The following is an 18,261-nucleotide window of genomic DNA, read 5'->3' on the forward strand; positions in this document are numbered from 1 at the left end:
CTAGACTAGAACTAGACTAGAACTAGACTAGAACTAGACTAGAACTAGACTAGAACTAGACTAGAACTAGACTAGAACTAGACTAGAACTAGAACTAGACTAGAACTAGACTAGAACTAGACTAGAACTAGACTAGAACTAGACTAGAACTAGACTAGAACTAGACTAGAACTAGACTAGAACTAGACTAGAACTAGACTAGAACTAGACTAGAACTAGACTAGAACTAGACTAGAACTAGACTAGAACTAGACTAGAACTAGACTAGAACTAGACTAGAACTAGAACTAGACTAGAACTAGACTAGAACTAGACTAGAACTAGACTAGAACTAGACTAGAACTAGACTAGAACTAGACTAGAACTAGACTAGAACTAGACTAGAACTAGACTAGAACTAGACTAGAACTAGACTAGAACTAGACTAGAACTAGACTAGAACTAGACTAGAACTAGACTAGAACTAGACTAGAACTAGACTAGAACTAGACTAGAACTAGACTAGAACTAGACTAGAACTAGACTAGAACTAGACTAGAACTAGACTAGAACTAGACTAGAACTAGACTAGAACTAGACTAGAACTAGACTAGAACTAGACTAGAACTAGAATAGAACTAGACTAGAACTAGACTAGAACTAGACTAGAACTAGAACTGGACTAGAACTAGACTAGAACTAGAACTAGACTAGAACTAGACTAGAACTAGACTAGAACTAGACTAGAACTAGACTAGAACTAGACTAGAACTAGACTAGAACTAGACTAGAACTAGACTAGAACTATACTAGGACTAGACTAGAACTATAAGCGAAATATAATAGAATTTCCTCAAGGTTTCACCCAATTTTCTAGCGATCCTTTGAGTGTTTTAGAAGTCTTGTATTTTCCTGTATTTCTATACCCACTGTGCCGAGTACATTTGTACTCAGCCTTCTCCTGTGTATTATTTATTGTTAAAGGCAATGTTATCATGTCCGTTTTGTGTGGCTGTGTGTGATGTTTTTTTGGTTGCAACAATTTACATACAGTTGTTACATTTGTCTACCCATCCGTCCGTCCGTCCGGCTGTCTGTCCCCACGATCGTCGTTTCAGTTTACAAACAACTACTACAACAACAACTTCTACTATTTACAAATGACTGTCGTCGTGGTCACTTCCGGTGCGTAGTAATATTATGGGTGCGTGTGTGTGTGTGTCTGTGCATGAGTTTAAGTATGTGTTGGTGTTGCTGTGCCTCTGTGTGTGTGTGTAAGTGTGTTTATGAAATTCTATAAAACCCCATGTGGCAAAGGCTCAACAACAAGCACTTTTAATGGCCTACAACCGCGTCCGCAATTGGTTTTTGTACCGATTTTTTTGTTCTCTTCTCATTGCACTCTGTTTTGTAGTTGTTACGCTGGCGTTTTTTTTTCATTCTTTATTTGCAGTTTGCCAGGCCTTTGCTTTTGTTGGTGGCTTTGGCTTTGGTTGAGCAGAGTGTGTGTTTGCTGTAAGTTTGTCCCTATAAATTTTTTTCAAAGCCTTGTAATTCTTTTCCCAAAAAAAAAAAAAAACGAAAATGAGGAGCGAAAAAAACCCAAAAGAACAACAAATAAATATTGTTGTATTTGTATTGTTAAGCCTTTACAACATTTTGCAATTGTTTCTACTGCCACTACAACATACAGCCAATGTTGTTGCACATTTGCATTTGTATGCTGGATGTTGTTGCTGTTTTTTTTTGTTTTTTTTCTGAATAAATTGAAAATAAAAATAAACACCAAAACATAAACATTATTATAAACATTTTTGTAAAAAAAACTAAAATAAAACAAAGACAGAAACATATTCCTATAGGACAGGGGGAAAAATTGGTACTTTTTTGGGTACCTTTTTTAAACTGGAAAAAACAATAATACAGTAATCTTTATTATTGAATTTTATTTTCAAACATATGTACAAAATAAATTTATTCAAAGTATTGGCAATTAGTCTTAAACAGTCGAGGCACCATCCTACAAAAGATTGGCTGGCTAATCTTGAGCAAAGGGATATTCACACTCCCTTGGTGACCGTATCGAAATTGATAGATGAATGGGCTTTGAGATAGACTGAACTCAGGTGGTCATATATCATCACTTGTAGAATAACCAGAATGTTCTGGCTCACTCTGACAAAGGATACCAACAGGATTCTTTTGTCTCTTAGTAATAGTTCGAATAGAATTCTTACTTGTATAATAACTGGGCACTGTATGACTAGACACATGTCGGAACGTATGGGCTACCCACGTTATAGCTACTGTAGAAGTTGTTTAGATGAAAAGAAGGAGATATTAGTACAATGCCTTCTATGCGACTGCCAGGCCTAACAAGAGCGTAGATTACTACATCTTGGTAGAGCTCTTTTTATGATCTGGATTGTCTCAGAGATGTGCCACTAGTAATTATGATCAGATTAGAAGTTCCAAAGAAATTAGGGAGGGAAACTATTCTCCTTCATGTCTGAATTCTCAGCATAAGGATAATAGTATTTCTAAGGGTACCATCAATCGTGGATCTTTTTAGTTTGAAAATTTGATATCAATCGTGAGTCTTTTTAGTTTGAAAATTTAACATCAATCGTGGATCTATTTAGTTTGAAAATTTGACATCAATCGTTGATCTGCTTAGTTTGAAAATTTGACATCAATCGTGGATTTTTTGGTTTGGAAATTTTACATCAATCATGTTTCTTTTTGTTTTGAAAATTTTACATCAATCGTTGATCTATTTAGTTTGTAAATTTTACATCAATCGTGGATCTTTTCGTTTTGCAAATTTTACATCAATCGTGGATCTTTTTATTTTGGAAATCTTACTTCAATCATGGATTTTTTAGTTTGGAAATTTGACATCAATCGTGGTTCTTTTTGTTTTGGAAATTTTACATCAATCGTGGATATATTTAGTTTGAAAATTTTACATCAATCATGGATCTTTTTGTTTTGAAAATTGACATCAATCGTGGATCTATTTAGTTTGAAAATTGACATCAATCGTGGATCTATTTAGTTTGGAAATTTTACATCAATCGTTGATCTATTTAGTTTGAAAATTTGACATCAATTTGCCATCTTTTTGTTTTGGAAATTTTTCATCAATCGTGGTTCTTTTCTTTTGGAAATTTTACATCAATCGTGGATCTTTTTAGTTTGAAAATTTTACATCAAGCGTGGATCTTTTTGTTTTGTGAATTTTACATCAATGGTGAATCTATTTAGTTTGAAAATTTTACATCAATCGTGGATCTTTTTGTTTTGGAAATTTTACATCAATCGTGGATCTTTTGTTTTAGAAATTTTACATCAATCGTGGATCTTTTTAGTTTGAAAATTTTACATCAATCGTGGATCTTTTGTTTTAGAAATTTTACATCAATCGTGGATCTTTTTAGTTTGAAAATTTTACATCAAGCGTGGATCTTTTTGTTTTGGAAATTTTACATCAATCGTGGATCATTTTAGTTTGAAAATTTGATATCAATCGTGAGTCTTTTTAGTTTGAAAATTTAACATCAATCGTGGATCTATTTAGTTTGAAAATTTTATATCAATCGTGGACCTATTTAGTTTGAAAATTTGACCAATCGTGGATCTTTTTAGTTTGAAAATTTTACATCAATCGTGGATCTTTTTGTTTTGGAAATTTTACATCAATCGTGGATCTTTTTAGTTTGAAAATTTTACATCAATCGTGGATCTTGTTGTTTTGGAAATTTTACATCAATCGTGGATCTTTTTGTTTTGAAAATTTTACATCAATCGTGGATCTTTTTAGTTTGAAAATTTGACATCAATCGTGGATCTTTTTGTTTTGAAAATTTTACATCAATCGTGGATCTTTTTGTTTTGGAAATTTTACATCAATCTTTTTTTTTTTTTTTTTTTTTTTTGGAAATTTTACATCAATCGTGGATCTTTATACCCTACACTACCATAGTGGGGAGGGTATTATTTTGTTTTGGAAATTTTGCATCAATCGTGAATCTTTTTGTTTTAGAAATTTTACATCAATCGTGGATCTTTTTAGTTTGAAAATTTGTACATCAATCGTGGATCTTTTTGTTTTGGAAATTTTACATCAATCGTGGATCTTTTTAGTTTGAACATTGGACATCAATTGTGGTTCTTTTTTTTTGGAAATTTTACATCAAACGTGGTTCTTTTTTTTTGGAAATTTTACATCAATCGTGGATCTTTTTAGTTTTAAAATTTGTCATAAATCGTGGATCTTTTTGTTTTGGAAATTTTACATTAATCCTGCATCTTTTTAGTTTTAAAATTTGTCATCAATCGTGGATCTGTTTGTTTTGGAAATTTTACATCAATCGTGGATCTTTTTGTTTTGAAAATTTTACATCAATCGTGGATCTATTTAGTTTGAAAATTTTACATCAATCGTGGATCTTTTTGTTTTGGAAATTTTACATTAATCCTGGATCTTTTTAGTTTTAAAATTTGTCATCAATCGTGGATCTTTTTGTTTTGGAAATTTTACATCAATCGTGGATCTTTTTGTTTTGGAAATTTTACATCAATCGTGGATCTATTTAGTTTGAACATTTTACATCAATCCTGGATCTTTTTAGTTTGAAAATTTGACATCAATCGTGGCTCTGTTTTGGAAATTTTACATCAATCCTGGATCTATTTAGTTTGAAAATTTGATATAAATCGTGGATCTTTTTAGTTTTAAAATTTGACAGCAATCATGAATCTTTCAAAACTTAAAATATTAGATCAATCGTGGATCTTTTTATTTTGGAAATTTGGCATCAATCGTTGATCTTTTAAGTTTGAAAATTTAACACCAATCTTGGATCTTTTTAAACTAAAAGTTTTACATCAATCGGGCGTTTTTTTATTGTTTTGAAAACATATGGATTCCGATCCAAAAGTACTCTTTTGAGGCCAAGAACGAATCAAACCAATTTCTGATACTCTGTTCCAAAGTGAAGCGTATCCCAGAGAGAGCGTTCTAATACAATTAGTAGTCGTTTGGGGCACGTTCTGGACTATAAAGCGGGTGAAGCAAAACCTCCCAACCACTTCATTCTAAATACTTTTTAACCGGTCGAGTGTTGTCATGGAATATTACGGTTTCATATCTGGCCGCATATTCTAGGGGTTTTTCGGCCAATGCTCGCTTCAAACGAATCAGTTGCATTAGGTACAGGTTGCCTATGATGGTCTACCCAGATTTCCTCAGCTCATAATAGTTGGGACCCTTTTGCTCCCAACAAATACAGAGAATTACGTTAGGACCATGGATATTTGGCTTTGGTGTCGATTCGGCTGGTTGGCCGGGCTTTAAATAAGATATTTTACGTTTCGTGTTATCGTAATGGATAAATTTTTCATCGCAAGTAATAATTCGGCGAAAAATTTACCTTATTTTATAGCGTTCAAGCATCATTTCGGGCAGGCACAATCGTCTTTCAAGTTCTCTTGGCTTCAATTCATATCGTATCCAATTTCCCTGCTTTTGGATTAATCCTGCTGCTCGCAAACGTTTTGAAATTGCTGCTTAAGTAGCTCCCAATGATTTTGCAAGCTCTTGTTGAGTTTGTGAACAATTTTCATGGAGTACTGCCTAATATTCTTGGCCTTCAAACTTTTTTGTCTGGCCTGCGATAAATTTGTCTTCCGTGTCAAAATCACTACTTCTGAGCCACACAAAGCATCTCTTGTACATTGAAACCAATGGAACACATTCACCATAAGCTTTGGTGAGCAATTGGTGTCTTCGGTGCTTAAAGCTAAATCTATGCATTGGTACTTTTTTAAGTTAAAGGCCCAGTTTTTTTTGAGTACTTTGTCCTACTATAGTTCACCAGGTCTTTAAATCTATCCTTTATTTGTTTCAGATTCCAAATTTTGTAGATCTATAATAAATAATAAAGAAAATGTTCACTCATTCCATTTGGTACCATTTCTTATTTTAATTTTTACACCCATCTGATTCCACTCTAACAACATCGGTCCATGCTCAACTATGTGTCGGTGTAATGTTGCTGCAGAAGTCGAAGAAAAAACAAAATACTGTATTTTAATGTTGCAACAATTGGCAACAACTGTTGTTATACAATTTATGTAGCCAAGTCAACAGAGTTAAAAAAGAGAAAAAAGTACTTTTTTTATTTTCTTTCACATACAATTGGTTTTTTGTGCAGTTTTCTTGTGTGTGTATGTGTTTTATCTCTTTAGTTGTTGTTTTTTTTTGTTGTTGCCATAGTCTATTAATAACATTTAATTGGTTTTCAACGAGTGTTTTTATTTTCTTCGAAAAAAAATATAATTGTTGCAACATGTAGACTCATACTTAAACTGCTAATGATGTCAATGTTGACGAGGTCGGGGTGAAAGAATTTTTTTAAACATTTTAAATCTTGAAGGCAATAAATTGATTTTGAGATTCTTTGAAGATAAGAAATGTTTTAAAAAATTGTTTGGAAACATTTCAAATATTTCCATAGATATTAAGAAACATTGAAATAAATGTTTAGCAACATTTGAGAAAATGTTTAGAAACATTTCAGTAAATGTTTTGATAAATTTCTACAAATGTTTGGCAACATTTCTGAAAATGTTTGGAAACATTACAGAAAATGTTTAGCAACATTTCAGAAAATCTTTAGCAACATTTCAGTAATGATTTTGATACATTTCTATTAATGTTTAGCAACATTTCCGAAAATGTTTAGCAACATTTCAGAAAATGTTTAGCAACATTCAGGAAATGTTTAGCAAAATTCCAGAAAAAGTTTAGCAACTTTTCTGAAAATGTTTAGCAACATTTCAGAAAATGTCTAACAACATTTCAGAAAATGTTTAGCAACATTTCAGGAAATGTTAGCAGTAATGATTCGATACATTTCTATTAATGTTTAGCAACATTTCAGAGAATGTTTAGAAACATTTCTATAAATATTGAGCAACACTTCAACAAATGTTTGGAAATATTTTTATACATATTGTTAGGTTTTTACCTTTTAAACACGATGGTTTATTTCCTTTAAATAATCCGGTTTATTTTTATCTTTTAATTGCAAATAAAAGCGTTCAGTAGTTTAAAAATTGTAAAAACTCTAAATTTATTTAAATTTACACAATAATTTAAATAGCCACTCTCTTTTAATACTCATACTTTGTAATTTACAAAAACATACTGGTAAATAATCCAGTTGATGTTAACGTTAACAGCATCTATTAAATACTGACTCACTCAGAACTCGCTATTACTATTTATATATACAGCGACATCTTCTAGAAGTCTCATGAATAATTTAAAGGAAAAACCTCGAATGTTCTATTTCCCAATGGTCACCTAGAGCTTTTAAAGCTGCTTCGCAGTTAATGTTGTCATACTTATAAACAATGTTAATAACAGCGTGTTATCAACATGGTTGAGAAGTAGATGTTTCTACTGATGGAAATGTTTATAAACATAAAGAATGCTGCAATTTTGTTACAATATTTACAAATATTTAATTAATACTGAAAACTTATTTTAAAATATTTGAAAATTTTAATTTTGAAACATTATTTAAGCTTGCCCTCGTATGTTAAAAAAAAAATATGCATAAAATTAATAAATTGTTTATGAAATGAGCTGATTTTTTTTCTTCTTGTTTATTTTATTTATTCATAATCATAATTGTTGCTTTGTTCTATGGAAATTATAATAAACGAAAAAAAAAATTCTAGAAATTGAAATATTTTATAATTATGCAGAAAGTGTTTTCAGTTTTTTATTTAATAATAAAAATGAATTTTTAATTGCAGATAAAGACAAGTGTTTATCTGTTGGCATGCTAGACAATTGAAAGTCTGAGTGGCACGTAGTTTTGTATTAGAAAAGCGTGTAGGATTAAGTAAATGAAGAGGAATATAATGAATTGTTTGAATTTTAACATATTTCAATTAGTTAAATGTTTAAAAGCAGTTAGAAAATGTAAGCAACATTTGTGGTAAACAAGTTGAAAAATAGTTTAGTGAAATGTTGAGAAACATTTGGAAAAATGTTGAGCAACATTTAGAAAAAAGTTGAGCAACATTTTACGACTTATTGAGAAGCAGTTAAGCTTGAGAAACTTTTATATTTATATTGGTGTATGAATTGAAAATGTGGGATTTACAATAGATGGCGTATATTTCTTTTTTAATAACTTCTATGTCATTTTAAAGGGTACATATCTATCATTTATTCTCACTTAGTTATTGAATATTATAGTGTAAAGAACATTTTTTTTGCTTCGAAAACTATGTGCCAACAAAGCGTCATATGCAGGACGTTTTGCTTTACTTCTTTAATTTGAAAACAGGTAAGAGAGCCGTAGTCGGCTGTGCCAAATCTTATATACCCAAGTAATACTTTAAAATATAAATTTTAAATATTTTTAGGTAAAAAAAATTAAAAAAATTTTTTTTTAATTTTTTTCGAAATTATATTTTTAAATTTTTATAATTTTTTTTTAAAATTTATTTGCCAAAAAATCCATGAGTATACTTTTTGTTAAAAAAAATTCGGGTTGAAAAATATTTTTCCTGTTGCAATGGACTTTGAAATATTTATTATTTGATATCCATATTGTCTATATTAATGACTTAGTAATCCAGATATAAATCAAAAATAGGCCAAAAATCGGGTTTGTCCCGGTTTTTTCTTATATCTCAGCCATTTGTGGGCCGATTTTGTCGATTTTAAAAAGCCGGATATATTGATGTATCAATCAAATAGATGTTGAGCAGCATTTCAATAAATGTCGAGAAACTTCTTATAAATGTTGAGACAAATTTAAAGCAATGTTGAGAAAACTTTCAGTAACTGTTGTGCAACATTTCCGTAAATGTTAAGCAACATTTTAGTAAATATTGAGCAACATTTCAGTAAATGTTCAGCAACATTTCAGTAACTGTTCAGCTACATTTCAGTAAATGTTCAGCAACATTTCAGTAAATGTTGAGCAACAATTCAGTAAATGTTAAGCAACATTTCAGTAAATGTTAAGCAACATTTCAGTAAATGTTGAGCAACATTTCAGTAAATGTTGAGCAACATTTCAGTAAATGTTGAGCAAAATTTTAGTAAATATTGAGCAAAATTTTAGTAAATATTGATCAAAATTTCAATAACTATTCAGTAAATGTTCAGCAACATTTCAGTAAATGTGGAGCAACATTTCAGTAACTGTTCACCAACATTTCGATAAATGTTGAGAAAGATTTCAGTAAATGTGGAGCAACATTTCGGTAAATGTTGAGCAACATTCCAGTAAATGTTGAGCAACATTTCAATAAATGTTAAGAAACATTTCAGTAAATGTTTAGCAACATTTGAATAAATGTTGAGAAAGATTTCAGTAAATGTTGAGAAAGATTTCAGTAAATGTGAAGCAACATTTCAATAAATGCTGAGAAAGATTTCAGTAAATATTGAGCAACATTTCAGTAAATGTTGAACAACATTTCAATAACTATTCAGTAAATGTGGAGCAACATTTCAATAAATGTTGAGAAAGATTTCAGTAAATGTGGAGCAACATTTCAGTAAATGTTTAGCAACATTTCAATAAATGTTGAGAAAGATTTCAGTAAATATGGAGCAACATTTCAGTAAATGTTGAGCAAAATTTCAGTAAATGTTGAGAAAGATTCCAGTAAATGTTGAGAAACATTTCAGTAAATGTTGACCAACATTTCAGTAAATGTTGACCAACATTTCAGTAAATGTTGACCAACATTTCAGTAAATGTTGACCAACATTTCAGTAAATGTTGACCAACATTTCAGTAAATGTTGACCAACATTTCAGTAAATGTTGACCAACATTTCAGTAAATGTTGACCAACATTTCAGTAAATGTTGACCAACATTTCAGTAAATGTTGACCAACATTTCAGTAAATGTTGAGCAACATTTCAGTAAATGTTGAGCAACATTTCAGTAAATCTTGAGCAACATTTCAGTAAATGTTGAGCAACAATTCAGTAAATGTTGAGCAACAATTCAGTAAATGTTGAGCAACAATTCAGTAAATGTTGAGCAACAATTCAGTAAATGTTGAGCAACAATTCAGTAAATGTTGAGCAACAATTCAGTAAATGTTGAGCAACAATTCAGTAAATGTTGAGCAACAATTCAGTAAATGTTGAGCAACAATTCAGTAAATGTTGGGCAACAATTCAGTAAATGTTGAACAACATTTACTGAATAAATGTTGAGAAAGATTTCAGTAAATGTGGAGCAACATTTCGGTAAATGTTGAGCACAATTTCGGTAAATGTTGAGCAACATTTCAGTAAATGTTGAGCAACAATTCAGTAAATGTTGAGCAAGAATTCAGTAAATGTTGAGCAAGAATTCAGTAAATGTTGAACAACAATTCAGTAAATGTTGAGCAACATTTACCTAAATGTTGAGCAACATTTCAGTAAATGTTGAGCAACTTTTCAGTAAATGTTGAGCAACTTTTCAGTAAATGTTGAACAACATTTCAGTAAATGTTGAACAACATTTCAGTAAATGTTGAACAACATTTCAGTAAATGTTGAACAACATTTCAGTTAATGTTGAACAACATTTCAAAAATTATTCAACAACATTTCTGTAAATGTTGAGCAACAATTTAGTAACTGTTTAGCAAATTCTTAGTAAATGTTGAGAAACATTTCAGTAAATGTTTAGCAACAATTCAGTAAATATTGAGAAAGATTTCAGTAAATGTTGAGCAACAATTCAGTAAATGTTGAGCAACATTTCGGTAAATGTTGGGCAACATTTGAGTAAAAGTTAAGCAACATTTGAGAAAATGTTTAGAAACATTTAAATATGTTTAGAAAGATTTTTGCAAAATTTTTAGAATATTGAGCAGTATGTTTGGAAACATTTAAATATGTTTGTGACTTAATATTTGTAAAATTTACATCTTTTATGATTTTTTTCTTTTACAACAATTTGTTACAAATCTGTTACAATGTCTTTTATTTTGTCTTCTTCAGCCTCTTTCTTTTCCATAAATTTTCTTATTAGTCTCATATAAGTCCATAAATCTTAACAGCTTTTATATTTTATTAAATGTCTATGAGAAAAAAAGCGCTAGATGCTGTATATAAAATTCTTTTTAGGCGATTAATATATTGTTTTTTTATTTTTGTTACACTTTCTTAGCCGTTTTTATTCTCAATATATTTTATTATCATTTCTTTTTCAGTTTTATTTTTGCATATCAGAGTCTATTAAATGCTTTTATTGCAACATGTCGCCGCCATATTTTATTGCATTCAAATACTTTTCGTTTATTTTCAGTTTGCAACATTGTGTGTTTTTTTGTATGCCATTTTATGCCAAGAGAGTGTTGCTGTTGCTATTATTTTTGTTTTATTTGCTGAGTAAATTTTTGCAGCTGCAACAAATGCTGGCGAAAATTTGCCATATTTGCATAAAAATGGTTTACAAAAGCAGGAACAAAAAAAAAGAACTTTGGGTTTTTTTTTAAATCCAAATTAAATTCTTAGTTTATACAGTAGCAACAATAACTGTAGAAAAGGCCCGTTTACTTTAGCATAATGCTGGAAACTCATACATTTTATAGGAGCATGACTTTTCTTTTGTAGCCAAAGTTTCGCCTCAAACAGTTGGAGTTATATAGTATTTTATATTTTCCTTTAGTTGTTTTTTCTTTAGCACTTTTTGTCACCATTTTTCCATTTTATTTGTTTTATATTCATTGGCGCATAAAATTCATTCATGAAAATCCTCCTGCGGCAGCTTTAAACTGTACAATTTAATTGATTTTTTTTAAGGAATTTCTTTCGTTTGTTGGCTTTATTCTACCTCGTTCTTGGAAAAAGGTAGACGACAAACAGCTGTATACTCATATACGCAGCACTTGAAAAGTATGTTTGTATGAATATGTTGCCTTTGAAGTTCATGTGGCAAGTAGTAGAAATAATAACAAAATTCAAATTCAATTTGAAATTGTCTCTTTCCAGTTGCTACATTATTACATGTTTCTCTTTTTTAAATACAAAATTTGTAATCACCCCACCAAAGTATGTGAGTGACTGTGTGTATTTCAGTGTGTTTCCGCTTCCTTTTTTGCTCGTAGTATTTCAATATTTTAATTTGAAATATGTTAATAATTTCATGTGGCAAAGTTGCATAGTATTGCTGGCTTTATTTACATTCACATGCAAATTATTTTATCCTCTTTCTTCTCTTTTCTCTATAAAATGAAAATTATATTTTCCTTTAATTCCATTTAGTTTTGTTTCATATTTTCTTTATTATTTCGTTTGGTTTGAATTTTAATGTATGCATTGTTAACATGCAAACTGTTATATGTCAAAAATACAACGTTAAACATTTAATTAATGCCAAATTTTTTCAACTGTTTTTCTTTTCTCATTTTCTCAAATGTATAATTTGCGTGCTGTTACACATCATTTATGTGTTTATTATTATTATTATATGCTGGAGATTATGGTGTAGTTCAGATCATACAGCAACATGTTTAAAAAGCCAGTTTAATTGTGTTATTCATATGTAAATATTTATGGAAAATGTTATAAAAAAATAACAGATATTTTAATAAATACCTACTTTATGATAACAAAATGTAAGTAAAGAAGTGGCAAAATGTTGCAGCAACATGTTGCTTACAGTTTTTTAGTGTTTTTAATTCAATACTATTGAATGTTGAGAAAAATTTGCTTAAATGTTGCTTAACATGCTTCTCAGCATTACTGCAAATTGCAAGCAACATGTTGCTTACATTTTGTTAGAGTCTTGAATTCATACTAGTGAATGTTGAGAAAAATTTACGTTAATGTTGCTCAACATGTTTGTCAACTTTTATTTAAGGGCTTCTCAACATTGCTGCAACAGATTTAGCAACATGCCACTTACAGTTTGTTAGAGTTTTGAATTCAATGAAATGTTGAGAAACATTTACATAAATGTTGCGGAACATAATTTCTCAAAGTTGATCAAATTCAACTAATATCACTAGTATGGAATTCAAAACTCTAACAAACTGTAGGCAACATGTTGCTAAATATGTTGCAGCAATGTTGATAAACATGTTGTGAAACATTTAAGTAAATGTTTCTCAACATTTACTTCTAATTTCTCAAAATTCATCAAATTCAATTAATATTGAATGTATTGAATTCAAGTTTAAAATATTTTAAAGATTTTTAAGAACTTTTTACAAATTGTTGAAATATTGCTATGGCATAAAATGTTGCTGAAACTTTAAGCAACATAGTTTGAAGTTCATTTAAGGTATTTATAAGTAATACTATTAAAAATTTATCTATTTTTTTTCGAATCTAGCAAAATATCAGAAGTTTGTTGGAAACTTTTTGAAATAATTGTTGCTATATTTATTTACATACATATGTATTTTGAATTTGCTTTATTTTAAAAAAAAATTAACAATATGTAAAATGTTTCTAGAGTTTTAGTATTAACAATTTTAAATCAGTTAGTCAAAATGTTGCTAAGAAGCAAAATGTAGCTAGCTAGATGTTCTTTGGCAACATTTTTGTTTAATTTCAGTATTTTCAATGTGAAAATGAATGTTAATTAGTTTAAATTAAAAAAATATGAAAAAATTTCCATAAATGGCCAAATAGTGCGATGCAGTGAAATGTTGCTGGAAATTCTATGGCAACATTTGAAGAAATTTTCATGGTTTTCGTTAAGAAAATATAACTTAAAATTGGCAGCTAAAGAGTTAAATGTTTTAGAAATCAATATGGAATAATTTAGATAGTTTTTAAATCGATGTTCAATTTTTGGAATGTAGCTAAGAAATAAAATGTTATAATTTTATTGGCAATAATTTGAGTAAATTTCACGGTTTTCGATTAGAAACCAAATATGAAATTAGTCAAGTTTAAAGAATTATTAGATTCAGCCAAATGTTGCTAAAACTACATTTTTAGTAATTTTCATATTATAGCAAAATGAAGGTAAAATGAAATATAATGAAAAAACCGGGACAACCTAGATTTTTGGCCTATTTTTGATTTATATCTGGATTACTAAGTTATTAAAATATACAATATAAATAATGGCTCAAAATCGGGAAAAATATTTTTTTAACCCGAATTTTTTTTTTCATCAAAATTTTTTTTTCCAAAATTAAAAAACAACTTGGAAAAAAAAAATTTTTTAAAAAAATTTAAATTTTGGTTACCTAAAAATATTTAAAAAAAAATTATATTTATATATAATTTGGTGAAGGGTATATAAGATTCGGCACACCGAATATAGCAATCTTACATGTTTTTATTTTCATATATCTGGATTATTAATCATTAATATAGACAATATGGATATCTAATGATAGATATTTGAAAGATCTTTGCAACGGCGAATTTAACCTGAATATTTTTTCACCAAAAATTTTTTTTTTCAAAAAAAAAATTTCCCATAAAAAATTTTAAAAATATTCATCTAAATTTTTTTTAAAAATATTTTGATGAATATTTTTTTAATTCTGTTTTTTAAAACTATTTAAAATTTGTATTTTAAAGTATAATTTAGTGAAGGCTATATAAGATTCGGATCTGCTGAATATAGCTGTTTTTTTAATAAAATAATTAATATTTTAAAGTGAAATAAAAGGTCGAAAAGGAGAAAAATTTAAAAAAATTAAAATAGAAATTTTTTTGACATACAGTTTTCATCTAAAAAATTAAAAAAAAAAATTTTTTTTAAATATTTTGATGAATATTTTTTTTTAATAAAAGGTCGAAAAGAAGAAAAAATATTGAAAAAATTTACCATAAATATAAAATTTTTAAAAATTTACTAGACCTTACAATAGATCTTGACAACTTTTCTATAAATATTACAATTTTGAAAATTTTACTAATAGCTAAATTTTGAAAAATTCCCAAAAATAGCGTAATTTTCAAAAAACGCAAAATGTTTAAAATTCGTAAAAACTAGCACTATTAGTTTTCAAAATGGTGCTAGTTTATAACGTATTAGAAATAGCTAAATTGTTTAAAAATGGTATACTACAAATAGAAAATTTAGAAAAGTGTATAAAAATAGCGAAATTGAATAGCAAAATAAAAAAAAAAAAATTAAATAGCGAAATTTTTATAATTAGTAATTTTTTTAAATAGCAATATTTTCAAAAAAATCTTTAAATAAATAAATTTTTAAAAAAAATTTTGAAAATTTCCAAAAAATATAAAATTTTCGTAAATATTACTAAAAATTGGGAAATTGTGAAAATTAGAAAAACTACGAAAATTTACTTATATCAAAACATTGAAAAATTTATTGGGTGTATGACTTAAAAATGCGGGATTTTCAAATGTTTAGCTTTTAATTTGAAGCATTTGTATAATATAAATTTATTCAAAAATGATTTTCTATAAATAGCAATATTTCGAATATTTTATTATAAATAGCAAAATTTTTTTAAATTTATTTTAATAAAAAAGCTAAATTTTGAAAATTTTATAAAGATCAAAATTTTGAAAATTTTACTAATAGCTAAATTTTTAAAAATTCCCAAAAATAGCGTAATTTTCGAAAAACGCAAAATTTTCAAAAATTCATTAAAAAATAGCAACATTAGTTTTCAAAATGGTGTGCTACAAATAGGACAATTTAGAAAAGTGTATAAAAATAGCGAAATTTTTAATAATTAACTTTGAATAGCAAAATTAAAAAAAAAAATTAAATAGCGAAATTTTTATAATTAGCAATTTTTTTATATAGCTAAATTTTTAAAAAAAATTTTTAAATAAATAAAATTTTGAAAATTTCCAAAAATTTAAAATTTTCTAAATATTATTATAAATTGCGAAATTTTGAAAATTAGAAAAATTTTGAAAATTTACTTATATCAAAAAATTTATTGGGTGTATGACTTAAAAATGCGGTATTTTTAAAATTTTTAGCTTTTAATTTGAAGCATTTGTATAATATAAATTTATTCAAAATTGATTTTCTTTTATAGCGTACAATCATAATATCGGACATGCAAAATCGTCTTCCAAGATCTCTCGGCTTCAATTCGTATTGTACTTAATTTCCCTGCTTTTGGATGAATCCTGCTGCTTGCAAACGTTTTGAAATTGCTGATTGAGTAGCTCCCAATGATTTTGCATGCTCTTGTTGAGCTTGACAACAATCTTCATTCTTCGTCTTCAAACTAAGACCAAAATTATACTATAAATAACAATATTTCGAATATTTTGCTATAAATAGCAATATTTCGAACATTTTACTGTGAATAGCAATATTTCGAATATTTGACTAAAAATAGCTACATTTTTGAAAATTTACTTTAATAACTAAATTTACTAAAAGAAAAAAATTACAAAAATTGTACTTAAATAGCAAAAATTCGAAAATTTTATAAATAGCAATATTTCGAATATTTTACTTTAATAGTAAAATTTCGAAAATGTTACTATAAATAGAAAATATTTCGAAAATTTTACTAAAATAGAAAAATTTTGAAAATTTTAATTAAATAGAAAAATTTGGAATTTTTTTTTAAAATAGCAAAATTTTAATTTAATAGCAAAATTTTAAAAATTTTACTATAAATAGAAATTATTTCAAAAATTTTACTAAAATTTTGAAAATTTTAATTAAATAGTAAAATTTTGAAAATTTTTTTAAAATAGAAACATTTTAATTTAATAGCTAAATTTCGAAAATTTTACTATAAATAGCAAAATTTTTAAAATTTTACTTAAATAGCTAATTTTCCAAAAATTTATTATAAATAGTAAAATGCGTAAAATAACATATTAGCAATACCTGTAATATGTTATTTTATATTTTACTGTAAATATAAATATTTCAAATATTTTAATATAAATAGCAACATTTTGAAACATTTACTTAATAACTAAATTTACTAAAAGAACAATATTTCGAAAATTTTACTTAAATAGGAATATTTCGAACAGTTTACTATAAATAGCAATATTTCGAATACTTTACTTTAATAGTAAAATTTCGAAAATGTGACTATAAATAAAAAATATTTCGAAAATTTTACTATAAATAGAAGATATTTAAAAAATTTTACAAAAATTTGGAAAATTTTAATTAAATAGTAAAATTTTTAAAACTTTTCTATAATAAACAATTTTGAAAATTTTTTTTAAAATAGAAAAATTTTAATTTAATAGCTAAATTTCGAAAATTTTACTATAAATAGCAAAATTTTTAAAATTTTACTTAGATAGCAAATTTTCAAAAAATTTATTATAAATAGTAAAATGCTTAAAATAACATATTAGCAATATCTATAATATAATATATTATATTTTACTGTAAATTTACTATAAATAGCAACATTTTTAAACATTTACTTTAATAACTAAATTTACTAAAAGAACAAAATTTCGAAAATTTTACTTAAATAGCAAAATTTCGAAAATTTTATAAATAGCAATAGTTCGAACATTTTACTATAAATATTTTACTTTAACATTTTACTATAAATATTTTAATAGTAAAATTTCGAAAATGAAATAAATAGAAAATATTTCGAAAATTTTACTAAAATAGCAAAATTTTGAAAATTTTAATTAAATAGAAAAATTTGGAAATCTTTATATTTTATAAAATAAAATTTTGAAAATTTTTTTAAAATAGCAAAATTTTTGAATATTTTAATTTAATAGAAAATATGTCAAAAATTTTACTAAAATTTTTTAAATTTTTGAAAATTTTAATTTAATTGCTAAATTTTGAAAATTTTACTAAAATTTTGAAAATTTTATCTAAAAAATAGCAAAATTTTAATTTAATAGCTAAATTTCGAAAATTTTACTATAAATAGCAAAATTTTTAAAATTTTACTTAAATAGCTAGATTTTGAAAAATTTATTATAAATAGAAAAATGCGTAAAATAACATATTAGCAATATCTGTAATATGTTATTTTATATTTTACTGTAAATATCAATATTTCGAATATTTTACTATAAATAGCAACATTGTTAAACATTTACTTTAATAACTCAATTTACTAAAAGAACAAAATTTGGAAAATTTTGCTATAAATAGCAATATTTCGAATATTTTACTTTAATAGTAAAATTTCGAAAATGTTACTATAAATAGAAAATATTTCGAAAATTTTACTAAAATAGCAAAATTTTGAAATAGCAATATTTCGATCATTTTACTATAAATAGCAAAATTTGGAATATTTTACTATAAATAGCAAAATTTGGAATA

General features: G+C 26.7%; 2 protein-coding genes across 2 annotated transcripts in view; one reads left to right on the forward strand and one right to left on the reverse strand.

Moving 5' to 3' along the window:
- TfIIS (RNA polymerase II elongation factor) overlaps positions 1 to 18,261 on the reverse strand; it is a 438,108-nt gene that overhangs the window by 129,305 nt on the left and 290,542 nt on the right. The window lies entirely within an intron of this gene.
- ZnT35C (Zinc transporter 35C) overlaps positions 1 to 18,261 on the forward strand; it is an 85,303-nt gene that overhangs the window by 54,979 nt on the left and 12,063 nt on the right. The gene's annotated exons all lie outside the window — the stretch shown is intronic.

Source organism: Calliphora vicina, chromosome 2 (genome assembly GCF_958450345.1).
Source record: "Calliphora vicina chromosome 2, idCalVici1.1, whole genome shotgun sequence".
Classification (NCBI taxonomy): Eukaryota; Metazoa; Arthropoda; class Insecta; order Diptera; family Calliphoridae; genus Calliphora; species Calliphora vicina.